Source organism: Apium graveolens, chromosome 6 (genome assembly GCF_009905375.1).
Source record: "Apium graveolens cultivar Ventura chromosome 6, ASM990537v1, whole genome shotgun sequence".
Taxonomy (NCBI): domain Eukaryota; kingdom Viridiplantae; phylum Streptophyta; class Magnoliopsida; order Apiales; family Apiaceae; genus Apium; species Apium graveolens.
The window spans coordinates 289564019-289580221 of NC_133652.1; the positions used below are offsets into that span (position 1 = coordinate 289564019).

Below are 16203 nucleotides of genomic sequence, written 5' to 3' on the forward strand. Positions count from 1 at the left end.
CTGCTTTTCGCCCTTGAATATTACCGTTGCATTTTCCGCAGTTCGCAATTCAACTTTCTTATTCGGGCAATCTATCTGAGCTTTATGACGTGCTAACCAATCCATTCCCAAAATGATATCAAATTCTCCTAACTTAACGATTAATCACTCGTAATAAATACGAGCTACGCACTATTCTCGAGTACCACCGAACTAATATATTATTATTGGAATTTAAACGATTCGCTAATCAATTAGTTATCGGTATTTAATTATACGATACGAATAATTACTACAATATTATTCGAATAACTAACGCTCAAATAATAATTCTCATTATCGAATCACTATTCGCAATATTAACTAATTATCGGATCATTAATCGTATTATTTAATCTTTAATTTATTACCTAATTACTAATTAATTACCTAATTATTAATTAATTAGATAACTAATAAATAATTAGATAAATAATTAAATAATTAAATTCAAATATATATATTAATAAAATAATTCAGAAATTAATAATATTATTTTTCAGAATTAAAAACAGATTTTTAATTGATTTATAGAATTAATCAAAACTAATTTTTAATTTTACAAAATATAAATAAATAATTAATATTTCAGAAACAGGAAACAGAAATTGGTTTTGGGTTTTGGGGATCAAACCCGGGTCAATGGGTCAGTGAAACGAGTCAAACGGATCGCCGAAACGGGTCAAGAACAGAGCCGGATTTTTCTGCAAATTCCGGCGAAGGCACGAACTTCGGCCAGCCTCGTTGAGCCCGATTACTACACCGCTGAACCCGATTCTACAGCCGAAACACATGAAAATTGAACAGCAATTCAATTACGAGCTTACTGGTATGTCCCCGTCGTGGTTTCCTTCCCCGACGCCACCACCACGAAGACCAGCCGCCATCGACGGCGGTTTTCCGGCGAACACAAACCCGGAACCAACCTCGACAAAACCGGTGCCAATCGACTCACAAAACGACGATCTATACATCTATACTAACAGAATCATCAAACAAACAACCAAAAACAAAACCCGAATTCAAGAACTTAAACCCGAAAATATAAATTTATATTCGATCATTCAAACACGAAAGAGAACTACATAATCGAAAACTAGAGATCATAAGCTTCAAAACGAGTACTTACACTAACGATTTGGACTCCGGAATTACCTTCAAATTGGCTTTGATCCGCAAGAACACTCAAGAACCCTAATTACTCTTTCTGAATTTTCTGTTTATTTTGCTGATTTTTAAATAAAATTAATAATTAATTACTGAAAAATCAGCTATTTATACTATGTAAATTAATACCCCTAAATAAAATTAAGGGTCTAATTACAACCCTAATAAATATATTTGACCCCAATTTTTATAATTGTTGGGTATTAATAATGAATTTTTAAATATCCAATAAATACAAAATTAATGCTAAAAATTCCCAAAAATTGTGAATATTACAAAAATGCAAAGAAAAATGATATATGATAATTTCATGATCATATAAAAATAAAAATGTGATTTTTGTGGGGTTTTTGGTACCGAAAGGGGCCCGGAAAAATCGTTTTTCGCGAAAAAGGTCAATTTGTAAAACGTGTAGGGGTTTAGAATAGCGATATAGTATAGAGCATTTTTGGCAAAATAGGGCCAATGATTTTGTTTGAAATACGGGCTTTTAAAACATGGTTTTGAGCTGTACGGAGTTTGATATAAGATATCTAACTTGCAATAAAACACTCAATAAATATCCAAAACACGTTTGGATCAAAACTGATAACACGTAACACATAGTAGTTATGGTTTGATGACTCAACACATTTAATCACATATAAATGATATATTAATCCACATATTTTATTATAAATATGATATAATACAACGTAAATTTCCCGGTCATTACAAATATACTCCAACAAGACTATTACACCAACTAATATTAACAAATAATCAATTAATCAGTTAAAAAAATGAAGAACACAAGTGGCTTCTACTTTTCCGGCAAACACAAAATTATAACACAAAATCACAAAATAAATACATGCAAACTCAAAATTGAACGATCCATACATTTATAACTTCAAAATTAATGAACGAATAACGAAAATAAAATCTTAAAATTAATGATTTTTAGAAAATATTAACGGAATGGTTTAAAATGAAAAAGAAATGTAACGTTAGTGACAAGAAAAATGTAAGTTGGGTAGTAGGTTTATAAAAAAATAAATAATTGAGTGATAAAAATATCATTTTTACCTAAATTATGTTATTTCCATTCAAAATATTGACATGGATAAAAATACACGAACACAAGTTAAATAAATATTTATATATATATATATACAATCTACCATGTACCGTAATTTAAATCTTCAATGCAAAAAACTATAAACGTAATAAAAATAGATAAATGGATAATATAAATTGGTTGATTGATTTGTATACAAATATGTATACCATTATTTATTAAATCTTATATTGTAAGCGTGTGTCGTTTACGAGAAAATTTAACTAACAATTCATATACTTATTCACCAGCTTTACAAGCTAGCATATAAATAAACTTACTCACAAGTCTAATCACGAACGTTGTTATTGAACTTGATCGTGATTTTTCTCGATTTATATTGTCCTAAAGTTCATCTATATACAAATTAAGCCTAATAATTCTCTTCATGTTCGACTCATTAATAACTCAAACCGAACGCCGAACTGTTTGTGAGCATATCGACTTATTTACAACCGTATGTGAGAATTTTATCTTAAATTACGGTAAATTGAACACTTGAAATTCTGTATAACGTTAATATTTTTTAATTAATGGTTTCATCAGCTTTTATCAATCCAACTTTTATTTTAGGTTTAATGACCTTTTGGCCCTTAAAGAATGGATTGTTATAACCATCAACCCCAAATTTATGAAGTCATACCTTTTAAACCCTATAGTATAAGTCTTCGTAGCTTTTAACCCTTTTCAGCAATAAAATGACATATAGGAAAATATTGGAAGGTAAAACCATTTTTTTACTAAAATTGTTCCCTGACGATTGAGTTTTTATATACTTTTTTAACCCTAAACATTCTAAAACTTTAGTTGCTCCAAAATTAAACATCATAAACTTAATTACAGTGGCGATTAATATTTTCCGGGGTCGGATTGTGTGAATCATTCAATGTCGTATAACAACGCAACCTTTCTCGGTATTTCTTTTATCCTCAGTTTATGTTTACCGATAAATATTTGCCATTTTGATCGGTTGGTTGAATGTTATGCTCAAAACTCTGTATATGTGTGTGCCAATCAATGTTTAGATTTCTTGTGTTTACCCGGTTGTTCTTAACCTTTTAGTTGTCTGTATATTAAACCGAATGATTAAATAATGTAGTCGAATGTTTATATTTATGTGTTAAATATGTTTATATCCATTTATTTTCTATTAAAGGTGATGATATTTTAAGTATGTGTTTGTTTCAAGGAGGGAAGTTAAAGTGGATTCCCAGAACTGAATATGTAGGGGTAAAGCCATGGCGTTTCACTTCTAAGACCTTGATGAAATTACTTTGAAAAATGTTAGAGGGTGGACTAATGTATTGGGTTATGAGAGCTTTGGTTCTTTGTATTATAGACTGCCTAAGCAAGAGTTGGATGTGTATTCACCATTCAAATGAAAAATAATTGGTACCATTTGAAGGTCAAAATGTTCAAAGCAGGAGTGAAGGAGATGATAGCAATGATGTACGAGATTGGATTGATGAAATTGAATACTATGACTTTCCTAATAGTGACTACTCGATGACAGATGATGACCTTCTTTTTAGTAAGAATGTTGAAGAGGAAGTGGAATGGATTTATAGACTTAGGTAAGGACTTGGTTTAAGTTAAAAGAGATAGGTTGAGAAGGATGTGGAAATGCAGGTTGCTGGTGATTACGATAGTTATGATCTGGAAAGCTTGGCAGATAATGAATTTCAAGATGAGTTTCTAACTCAGAAGAGGGAGAAAGCATTTCCAGTGTTTGAAGAGAAAGAAAAGCCAAAGTGGAGAGTTCGAATGATATTCAATGATTACAAACAGTGGAGGGAGGAAATACAGAACCATAGTACTAGTGAGGGGAGGGTCATCAAGATCTCTAAAAGTAACATAACCAGGATTAGGGTTGTGTGTCAACCACCATGCCCTTGGACATTATTTTCATCATTAAATTTTGACAAAACCATGAAAATAAATATTATGGGACTAGGTATATTTTAATTATTTTCTTGGTTTTCTCTATTATAATTGTATGTGTGTATAAGCTACTTACTAACCATTTCTTCATTGCATTAGTATACCATAAATGTACTAGAGAGCAGACGAGGTACCCCTCATTAAATCTGGGGTTTTATATAGAAAATATTCCCCATAATCTTGAATTAATCCAAACTGTCCAATTAAAGTCTTTCATATCTCATGGAAGATCTATTATCACACCAGGTGCACTTGTAGAAGCACTATAGAAGATCAAGAATGAAAAGAAATACAAAAGTGCAGGACCTTCAATAAAGAAGAAAAAGGACACATGAGATGCAACGCTTTCACTTTAATCTAGTCATGCATTTATGCAGTTTTAATTGATGCTAAAGCAATTTATCAAAATTTAAGTTTACGTGGAATTGAATTTATTTATCTTTTAGTTACAACTAAATAATAGGATGTAATGATGGATTATGAACTTATTAATTAAATCACTTTCTTTGGCAATTGTGATAATTTCATTATAAATTTTGATTACAATGTTGGAAAATTTGGACTACATAGTCATACGTCAAAAGCTACATTACTACTACAAAGGTTTCATTTAGGTAGATTATATTTCTTAGTGTTTGATTCCACTTCATTGATATATCGTTATAAATTTTGATTACAGTGTTGGAAAATTTGGACTACCTAGTCATACATCAAAAGCTACATTACTACTACAAAGGTTTAATTTAGGTAGATCATATTTCTTTGTCTTCGATTTCACTTCATTATTCATTAGTACAAACAACAAAATGACTACAATAATGACCATATACATCAAAACTGGGTTTCTCTTCTTCACCTTCATTTCAGCAATAACTTCTAATTTCATATAATTATCCTCTAATTTCTCTATTTTTCTTAAAGTTCGGGAAATATGGTTCTTGACCTTGGGCACAAAGGGGGGGTCGAACCATAGATTGAAATTACATAAATTCCCTATATCATCCTGCAAAAAAATGGGGAAAAGGTTAAATAACCATTAAACAAATATAACTTCATGTCATGTACAAATTTACTTACCCCGAATGAGAAAAAACCATATATACACCTTCCTGGATTCGCATCCGTCAATGATGTTCTTAGCACTGATGTGGTTCAACACTAACAATTAAGATTCATGCTCAAGAATTCTTCAATAAAATATATATCGATATATATATATATATATATATATATCTGTGTGTGTGTGTCTAATTATATAACCACAGGGGCTGTTGGGTTTGGCGGGAGCATTTTCTCAATTTTGGAGGGAACAATTTTAGTAAAAGACGATTTTACCCTCCGATAATTTTATTGTTGAAAAGGGTAAAAAGGTAGAAAAACTAATACCATAGGTGTAAAAAGCTATGACTTCATAAATTTGGGATATATTTGGGAATAATAGGTATAACAGCCCATACTTAAGGGTCGAAAGGTCATTAAGGCTTTATTTTAACGTATATTGCTATTTTGGTGGTGCCAACATGTATGATTACCAAAAATTAACATAAATTCCTTTTAATACATATTTTATATAAAATGAAGATAAATATAGTAATAGGATGTAATATGGTAACTTAAAATCCTTTCTTTAATTACGTTAACTTTAAGATAATCTTTTACACAAAAAAAAGAAAAAAAACTTTAAGATAATGTCGAGTATTTCTCTTATTAGTATATATGATTCTATAAAGAGTACAAAATTACTATAATTTTTTTTTAAATAAGTATGCAAATGGCTTCAAAAATTTAAAATTTTTATAAGAAAAAGGCGACAACTTTATTCATAGGTGAAGGTGAAACTAATCTTGAAGATTTAACAGGCAAGCTATTCGTTACTGTTGTGTAGAAAACTTAGTTTGTGTTTGGATTAAATTGTGTTTGGCCTCTAGGGGGATGCGAGTTTGGGTGTCAAGCTCTCTAGAAATAGCTTACTGGCCTTTTTCTCTTTATCTCAATCATAATCTCTGATCTGTATCGTCGAAGTAAGGGCATTCTTACCGGGGCTGCTAATTATTGGCATTCTCACCGGGGCTGCTAATTATTTATATTCCTATGGCATATCTCGTCTTCCTATATCGATCATTGCACTTATAACAACTACTTAGTTGGCGTTTACTACCGGATTGGCATTTCTTTTGGTTAAGCAAAAGTTCACCAGTTTCACTATTATTATGTCTTTTATTATGTATTGGAGATGTACTTCCTGCATTTCATACTACTTCTGATCGTCCTGCTAACGAGCCCAACAAGAAACATTTTTTTTGCATGATAATGACTCTTAGAGCATCTATTAATGGAGGAATTTGGTAAGTAAAGATTTGAGGTTCGCGACCGGAGTCAAGATATACAGCGGTGGTCTGTAGTTGGAGAAATCACCAAAGTGCGTTGATTTGTGCTTAAGAAATGGTTGAGATTGATATGGTTTATGTTTTCCTTCTCAGAGCTCTCAAACATGTGGACTCACAATATACCTATGTACCTCCTTTTATAGAGGATTAAGCCGAATTTAGTTCTTAGGAAACAAGAAACCTAGATGGACTTGGTTTCTCATTCCGCAACCCAATCGGAATTGTCGAACCAACATCCTACTATAAGTCGAACATTAATTTTCTTCAAGGATGCCCAATTATGCGGCATAGTCACAAAGGCCCAAGGCTTGATTACAATGTCGAGAATTCACGGACAAGAAAACTCCCCGGCCAATGGATATCCCCCATCCACTAGTTCTACTTTCTTCAATCGTAATCGTATCTATAGTCATGACTTATCGTAAATGCCAAAGCACATCCTTTCCCCCCGATGAGGATAACCCACCAGATTATAGGACAAGGGATCCCAAGCGTAGAAGTGCAAAGTATGAGATAACCCTAGAGTCTCCCATCGAGGACAACCCTCCGAATACGGAGACATGCTTTCTAAAGCATACACCGGATGTTTTCGATCATTTCCCTACGAGGATAACTCGCAAGACTACAGAATAATGCCTTCAACATGTTTTACGGGACAACACGATCCTAGAGGCTCTTTTCACTTTACAGGGCACGCCTTGTGAAGGATTGGAGTACTCTGGAATCCTCCTCCATGAATAGGGCGCACCCTAAGCATGGAGCTGAGAGGTTCACGAGGGCTCCTCTTTTTATATTGTATGATTATTATGCTTTGTACACTTCTCAGTTTAGTTATGAAAGCAACCTCCTCGCTAATTCTTCCTTGTCATTTCACTTGTATTGCTGAGTGGCCACCCCATGCGGCCATATAGCACGAGTCGCCCCCAAAGAGGATCCCAGGACATTTCCCTGGAGCTATGGTCGTTCTTCATTTATTGATCATTTCACTCTTTCTCCCTTGACTTAAGATCATCCTTTATAGAATCCTCATCAATATTTGTTATTCTTCATCGTATTCTACTATAGTGACCGTCGTGGTACTACATCATAGATTGCATACTGCAACCCCCAATCCCCAACAAGCGTTGCTAAAGCCCAAAAAAACCGTTGTTATATGTGCCAAAAATGCTATTACAATGCTTTTTTGGGGTTACAATCTTAGCTGTTTGGAAAGCACTCTACTGCAAGCCTGAGACACCCTATTGCAAAGCCTGCTTTTCTGTTATAGAAACATTCTACTGCAACATCAACCAGGGTTACAATAGGACTTGACCGGTGTTGCAACAAGTTTTAGGAAATCAGTATAATATTGTGGGGCCCATATTATCAACCATATAATATATTATGTAACATTTTAACAATTAAAATTTAATAAAAAATATTTGTTAATATGCATTTCCCAAAAATAAGTTACATGTTCATTTCATAAATTCCAAATAATATAATACAAACTGAATTTACAAAAATAAATAAACTTAAACTACCAATTACAGAATCTTATGATTCTCCGTTGTAGCTTTTGATAAATTTTTCGAACAGACCTTGGTAAACTTAAATCTATCTGCAGCCATCTCTATTTCCTACTTTCTAAAAAAAGGTTCTACAATCAATCACTCGCAAAAGATCAGCTAAAATTGAACATGGTTCTAGGTTCCTCATAACCTGGATAAAATTCATCCGAGCAAGGAATATAAGATTTAGTTGCCTCATACCCTCGATGATATTCATCAAAGTTAAGAAAATATGACCCAAGATGGCCATCCATGAAGAAACAGTTTCACGAAAGAAGAAAAAATTAGTGGTAAATAACGGATCAAATCAAAGTAAAAGGTACAAAAAAAGTAAAGTCTAGTGGCAACATTCTCACTCTAAAAGAATCACCCTGCACTTGAGGTATTTGACATTTTCAGAAAATTACTCTACACGAAGCTCGCGAAAGCAGCAAATCACATATCTCACTCAAACTTATATTAAAGGGCTAAGCACACCCGGATACAACTCATTCAAATAACATGTGTAACTTGTTTGAAGCACAAAAAACTGAACAGGGAATTAGCTTCAACATCGAAAAGCAACAAGGAAAGCCTAACTCGCTCTTACAATTCAATCAATGACTAAATATACCCCTGTGTAACTAAAGTATAAAAAAATAAGAAAGAGTCTCCCTTTAGTGGAAAAAGAAGAAAAAATTAAACATGTATTAGTTAGAATTGACCAATAGGAGTTCCAAATTATTCACATTGTCGAACATAAGGAATGTCAATATCGATATATGCCAGCATTGTTCCAACAGGCGCCCCAGCAAACAAAACTCTCTCAAGATCTAGACCTGACATTAAAACATAAACTCCTATAAAGGAAAAGAACTTTTAATCAAAGTTGAAATGCGAAGGTAAAATTACATGTATTTAGGATTGTGTTCCCCAACACACTAAAACATTTATTAGTCATTGCTCTCGGTAATATAGATTACTAGTTTATAGTTATTCCCGTTGTTTATAACTATAAGGTAAACCGCCATTATTAGTTGTGTATACATACGTAGGACTTCCTCGCATTCCAAGTTTTTCCTATTTTTGTGCGGTTGTGAATCTGCATCAAATTTGCAAGGAATCAGTAAAAACTGAAATTACGGTACAAATGCTTATTCAAACAAAAAACACGTGTATATGTTCTAAATATTTTATGTGTATATATAAGCCGAATTATGCATATGGAATATTTTTAAGACGTTACAAATCTATATATTTGTGTCCTATGCTTGTGCATATGGAATACTTCATAAAGAAGGTACAGAAGGTGTACCCAGCCATTCCCTTCTCCATGATAAAAGAAGTGATGGAGGGCTAATGTGCAAATTCAGATCAAATGTTTGTAATTGTTTAAAGAATCATAGTTCCCGTACATGAAACTTGCTTGTATTAGATACTTGCTACCTTTCCTGGGTGAAGGTTGAATGGTGTAACAGTTTTTCTTTCCTTGAGAAAAGCTTTTGACATTAGCCAAGTATTTCTTGACGGTGTTGCTAGTGATGGAGGGTAATAAACTGATACTCTCACCGTTGCCAATCATGTTAGCATCGGATTTGAAGTCTATCCAGTTGTACTATCCTTGTATTGAGAACCTTTCCGTAATTCGGAATCTATGCTTAAAAAAGCCTGATGAAATAGAAAAACATGAAATGCAATTAACAAATTGTATGTATGTGTCTACTAATGTGTACAGGGTTAGCAAGACGATGAGCAAACATAGTGTGAGATTCAAACTTGGTGGATTATCATCATAATATAGTAGTTTATAAATGTGTGTGTTTGTAATATATTAAGCTCTGAAATGCAAATGAGAAATTCTTGAAGTCTTAAGCGGTTTAAGTAATTATAAATAAAGATGCAGAGTTAAATCTAAATGTTCTGCATCCAAGGTAAATCACTTACAATTTTGTTATCCTGGCAGAATCAGAACAATGGTTGCTGTATTTCAGACCTTCCCAAATAAAGTCTTCTGGTTCACATGGATCTCCTTGCCATCTTTCTCATGTCACTCCATACTTAGAATTAATGTTAAGCATGGCCGCAACTATACACAAAGATGAATACATTGACGTTATCAGAATACCCGGTGATAGTCATTTTACAATCAAATGTATTGACTAAAATGCACATATAGCAGGAAAGGACAAAAAATGATGGAAATTTATACCATCTGTCTCTTTTGTTCCTGAAGTTGAAAATCTTTTAACGGAATAAATTTCGTATGCATTGAGAATGGGTGAGAGGGTTGAATCTTCAGTTCTGTTTAGTGATACTATGTACTGGGTTGAATCTTTCAGTACCTCTATATAATCAAACAAGTAGACAAAGTCATTGCCACTAGAAATAATCAACATACTCAGTGCATATAAATCTAAGCTGATTGAACACTAATCAAGACATCAACTACATATACATGATAACCAATCTAAAAAATAATTCAAATAATACAGAGAAATATAGGGGTTTTCAGAACTTTTCACCTGAGCCATGGCCTTAAGTGTCATGGACCTACCAATATCTATACCTCCAAGTACAGATTATCCAGCAATTGCAGTGAAATTGACTATAGAAGCGTTGAAGCTTTTAAGTTGACTCACTAAGTTTCATGGTCGGGTTTTAATGCTGCCACCACTGATTTTATCTTTGTGAGGAGAGCAAGGAATCGTCTTTACTCGCCTGGAATCGTTACCGTAGATGCCGAATCACCATTAATGAAATGAAGAGCTTCAGGATTATTGAGATCTGTATATGAATTGAGAGAGAAAAGCAGGGAGAATAAGAATTTATGATCGATTTGTATCAACAAACAAGGATTTGGCCTGAACTTTTGATTAAAAATTAGGGTATCAGTCGGGTTTGGAAAAGGGGAATCAAAACATCGGTATTATTCTTCTTAATGTCCTACCAAAATACCATCAGTGTTTTGTTAAAGTTACAAGCTGCAATTTTGCCGCCTCCGGAACCTTTTCGGGTCTTTTTTATAAAAAATTATTTTGATATTAAAATTATTAATTATTTTTGTAAATTTTATCATTTAAATTTTAAATTTTAAATTATAAAATACTTTATAAATACTATCATAAATCATCCTTTAACGAATAATTAAATTTTAGAAATCAAAATTAAATATTTTCTTTATATGAGGTAAATGTTATTTTTTTAATATTTTAATCATTTTCAAATATTTAAAAAATTATTATGTTATAAATATATCATTAATATCTCTAATAATATCCAATTAACTATCTACCAGTATTGCAATTTACCTTATTAATTTCTCTTTTTTGAATAAATATTATTTTTAACCTAAATGATAAACAAATAAATTAAATAATATATAAATATTTAAAAATGATCAATATATATATATATATCAACTAATTATTGGCCTGTTAAGTTTTATAAATAGTTCAATTTATCAATATAATATTGTAAAACCTACACTAATATTATTAACTTTTAAAAATAAATAAAATATATATTTCAATTATTATTTTATTTATATGTAAATAATTATTAATTAGTGAGATTAAAAAAAACTGTATTTATATAAATGTCGTTTGGGTAACACGTTGCAACTATACCGCAACATAAAAAAACGGTTGCGATAGGCATTTATTCATAAAGCTATCATTACACTTTTTTTTGCAACCCAGCATCCAATCTATGGTGTAGTGTGATATCATCATCGTAACGGTCGCCACGCACTTCCCTCACCACGGTCGTTGTATTCTTACGTTGTAATGGTCATCGTAAACCTTTATACATAACTTTTACCAATCATCGTCATAACTTCTCATCGTCAATAGTCATCGTAAGTAACCCTCATATAGGGAGAGCACTATTGGCGGCCCTAGAGTCCGGAGATGCGTTCTCCGGAACTCGTTCGTCTTCTTTTTCCACGATGATCAGACATATTTCCTCAAAGATCCGATCAAATACCCATGACAATTTTATGGTATACCAACTACCCCCGATTTTCTAGTTTATTAGAAAATAAAGTGTAAAATCTTCTTCTACTTCCTTTATCCTTCTGTGAATAATTTGACCTTTATCATCCGCAATATTTTTACTTTTTTTTTGCTATTAAACTTCTTTCAATATCTGTAAATTCTTTCTTCCGTAGAAATATACTTTAGTTGCTAATCTTCATAGTAATTTTTTTTTGAGTCATCATGACAAATGTTTCAAATCTCATTTTGAAAAATCTCTCACCAATATTTTTCTCAAATGTCCTCCTCAAATATATTCCACAATATATTTCGAAAATATTTTCCGTAAATATCTTCCGTTAAATTTCCTTTCTTCCCCCTTCCGGACGCAATTGTGTTTGTAAGTACTTTGTATTTGAAGATTATAATAAGTCCTTCACCCATTTTGTTTACAGGGGAAAATGGGTGTGCATGATGTTATTTTATGCCTCAAGTGCACAGACACGCGTGTCACCGCCTCACATCTCCACAATACGACACAACACAGGTCGGGTCGAAGAAGGAATGTCTTAGCATCTCGCGTACGCGAGGCGACCTGGGCGAGGAATTTAACTGTTGGTTTAATTAAAATAATTAATAAATTATTATATTATTTTAATATGAATATTGAATCTTTGTAACGGGGAATATCACTATTTGATGATCAGGATTTACAAACTCTAATTTGGATGGAATAATACTGATCAAGATTTGCTTAATTTAATCCTGACGTTTGGATCAGGATTTGTTGAGGCTGAATAAATTCTGATACCTGAATCGGGATTTGCTCTGGATAAATACTGATGGGACGGGCTGTCTGTATCAGGATTTGACAAACACTGATACTGACTGTTACATTTCTAATTCTGAGATATATTTCATTAAATGCATATTAAGTCAGAATATTTACTCTTATTAATGAATATTTTCAGTTATGTTTTGTTTTGTTTTATATACAAGACTGAACATTTCAGAAAGAGATATATTCATCACAAACTAGTGAAACCCTAGCTGCTACTTCTCTCTTTTTTCTCTCCATATATATATATATATATATATATATATATATAGATTAAAGCATTGGTTTTTTGGGCGAACTCTGGAGCAGGTCGTTGTTGAGCATTACGTGTCTATGAACGGAGTGCTCTGTGATGTTTTATCCTGGAAGCGATATTATGCAACTCATTATAGCGTAAGTGAGGCAATATTTACTTCAATAACAGCTTAGGCTTTTCGAAGGCTAGGCGCCTCAGCTGTTAAAAGTTCTTTCAGATTTGTTAAAACTTGTCTTAGAGCTAAGTGTCCTATTCTCTCTTTATCAATTCATTTACTGATTAGATCTTGCTTTTTTTATTTGATTTATTTCCTATTATTGTTTAATCCCGATTATATAACTATCCCATTGTTACGTGTAGTGATATATTATACCCAACAATTTATGGATTTGTTTAGTTGTGATAATCTCGTGTGACCGTGTCATTCCTCTTTACTACATACTTTTTTCCAGACTTGTCTTACATCTCTCTCCAAACTGGAAAGTTCAAACCTCATTCGCCGCCTATGGAATACTTTTTAAACTTCAAATAGACCTGTTTATGATTAGCTAAATTTTATAGTGAAAAAAACACTCAATACTACTGATAGCATGCTTTACTTTTTTAATCGTGTACATTACTCGTGTCTTCTTTCCTATCCATATTCTTTTATTCATATTATCCTTCGGTGTGCCATGCTATTTATTTCTAGAATCACGACGTCATAAGTGGGCTACCGCGATGCTTTTTGAAAAGCGTTACAAGCACTTCGTTGTGGTAGCTCAGGAATCAGAGGTCTATTGTAACACCATGAAATTGGTGTTACAATGGCCGTTAACCTAGTGTTACATGAGTGTGACAGTGTTACAAAACATGTAACACTAGCGGTGTTACAATAAGTATTATTTTAATTTTTTTAAAATTAAAGTAAATATATTATCATAAAATTACATTTAAAATTCTATTCTGGATTAATCATTAATATAAAATATTATATTTAATATTATAATTTTTATAAACCATTACATTTTATTTCAAAAACAAATAATAATACATAAAAATATTTAAAAAAACATTTTTTACTTATATAATTAAATAATCAGTTAATTTATAAATAACAAATAAAGTGAAATTTTAGTTCCCGAGGTGAAAATATTTGGCGGTAGTTTCCCCAACTGAAAATAGACTGTTAAAAACACCTAAAAACAACAAACGGCGACAAACATCCCTCTTTCTCTCTCGACCCACATATCTCTCATTCTCTCTCGACCCACACATCTCTGTTTCTCTCTCGACCCACTTTCTTATTCGATTCAAACGTGAATTCAAGCATGGATTAGGTACTTGAATATACAAACACACACACTTTCTTCGATTTAGTTACTAACACGTCGATTTTTCTTTGGCAGGTAATTAGGGTTCTTCGATTTGGGGGTTCTTCGATTAAGTGGTAATACATCTTTTATTTTCATTTTTTACTCTTGCATTTAGTTATATATCTTGTATAAACTGTTTTACTAAAGTGTTTGATGGAATTAAAGTTTTTGAGGGGATTAAAGTGTTTCAAGGGTTTAAAGCTTTCATTAGGGTACAAATCTTTCACTGGGTTTATGTGTTCATATGTTTATATGTTTATGTGTTTATTTATTTTTTTATATTTGTTCGATTGGGTTTATTTTATTTTTAATTTTCCTCTTGCAGGTAATTAGGGTTTTTCAATTTGGGGCTTCTTTGATTAAGGGATTCTTCGATTGGGTTTATCTTGCATTTTCATTTTTTAATCTTGCATTTATTTGTGTATCTTGTATAAACTATTTTACTAACATTAAACCATCAATTCTTATTTTGGTGTTTACTAATAGTATTAAAATTCATATTTCAGTAGCATGAAGCTGTTGGTTTAATCCCATCACTTCGTGCTTTCATTTCATTTTTGTTATTTTGGTAGCCTAACCTCTTAGGATAATACATGACCATGTAATCTATAACTACTTAAACCTGAACTCTTTTTGTCATCGAAGGTAATACTAAACAACTATTTAGTGTTAAATTCTAACTACAAACCAGTTCCCAACTTCTTATTTCTTGACGGCAAGTCCCGCCCTAGCTACTAAAGAAGCCATTACAAACTTATTACAAGAAGTTATCCGATGAAGATGATTCTTGTTTTATTCCTTCCATGTATCCTTTTACAGCTCCAATTGAGAAATGTATTTAATAATATATTGTTAGGACGAAAATACGCGCTAAAATTTATGCATGTATACGCATTCGTAAGTAATATAGAATTCTTTCTAGTTTGTTCCCACAGAGACTGGTTTAGGTTAACTTCAATTAATGCACCTATGCAACAATGGTATGGCTATCGTTCAATGCTAAGATAATAACAATTTGAGATATTATATTACTTAAAATTAACTAACATGCAAATAACTAAGAGATTGAAAGGGTTGATTTAACTATATGAGACAAACATGGGATTTTAACTTCATTATTACTTCATTCAAAGTAATTGTTCTTAACCTTAGCATGCAATGGTGATGACAACTAATCAGATAACAAGAAACTAGTAGACGCCAACTTTCATAAATAACCTACTACAAGACATCCACAAAAGAGATAGAAGCTGAATGTACACCAAATATGTTGAGACCCTATATGTCTATAGAATTTGACAACATAAAGGTTTAATGCATAAGTTATCTATCGTGATTACATAGGTCAAGTAAGATGTTTAAAATTACCAACGAATCATGCATAACAAATACATGAACATATGCTAGCATGACAAGTTCTAAACCTCTAAATTCACTATCGCTTCAATAGAGATTAACATGCTATCTTATAAGTTCACGACGCTCATAAGACGAATCAGCACAACCAATACTAGGATATCATATAATCACCACACACTAAGATATCGAAACAAATTAACTATTGAAATCCATAAGTAAATCCGTTAGAAACCCAAGATAACGATTAGTTCATAACCGAACTCTTCATCATCGTTGGTTC

General features: G+C 32.1%; 1 long non-coding RNA gene across 2 annotated transcripts; it reads right to left on the minus strand.

Annotated features, from left to right (window-relative positions):
- Nucleotides 1–8831: 8831 nt before the first annotated feature.
- On the minus strand, nt 8832–11109 carry LOC141667321 (uncharacterized). Of its 2 annotated transcripts, XR_012552570.1 has the most exons (6): nt 10664–11109; nt 10351–10485; nt 10086–10227; nt 9588–9809; nt 9193–9243; nt 8832–8980 (listed from the first exon to the last, which is right to left on the minus strand). It is a non-coding gene; the product is annotated as an uncharacterized LOC141667321 (long non-coding RNA). The 2 variants fall into 2 exon arrangements; XR_012552569.1 differs by having other exon boundaries at nt 10351–11109.
- Nucleotides 11110–16203: the final 5094 nt, after the last annotated feature.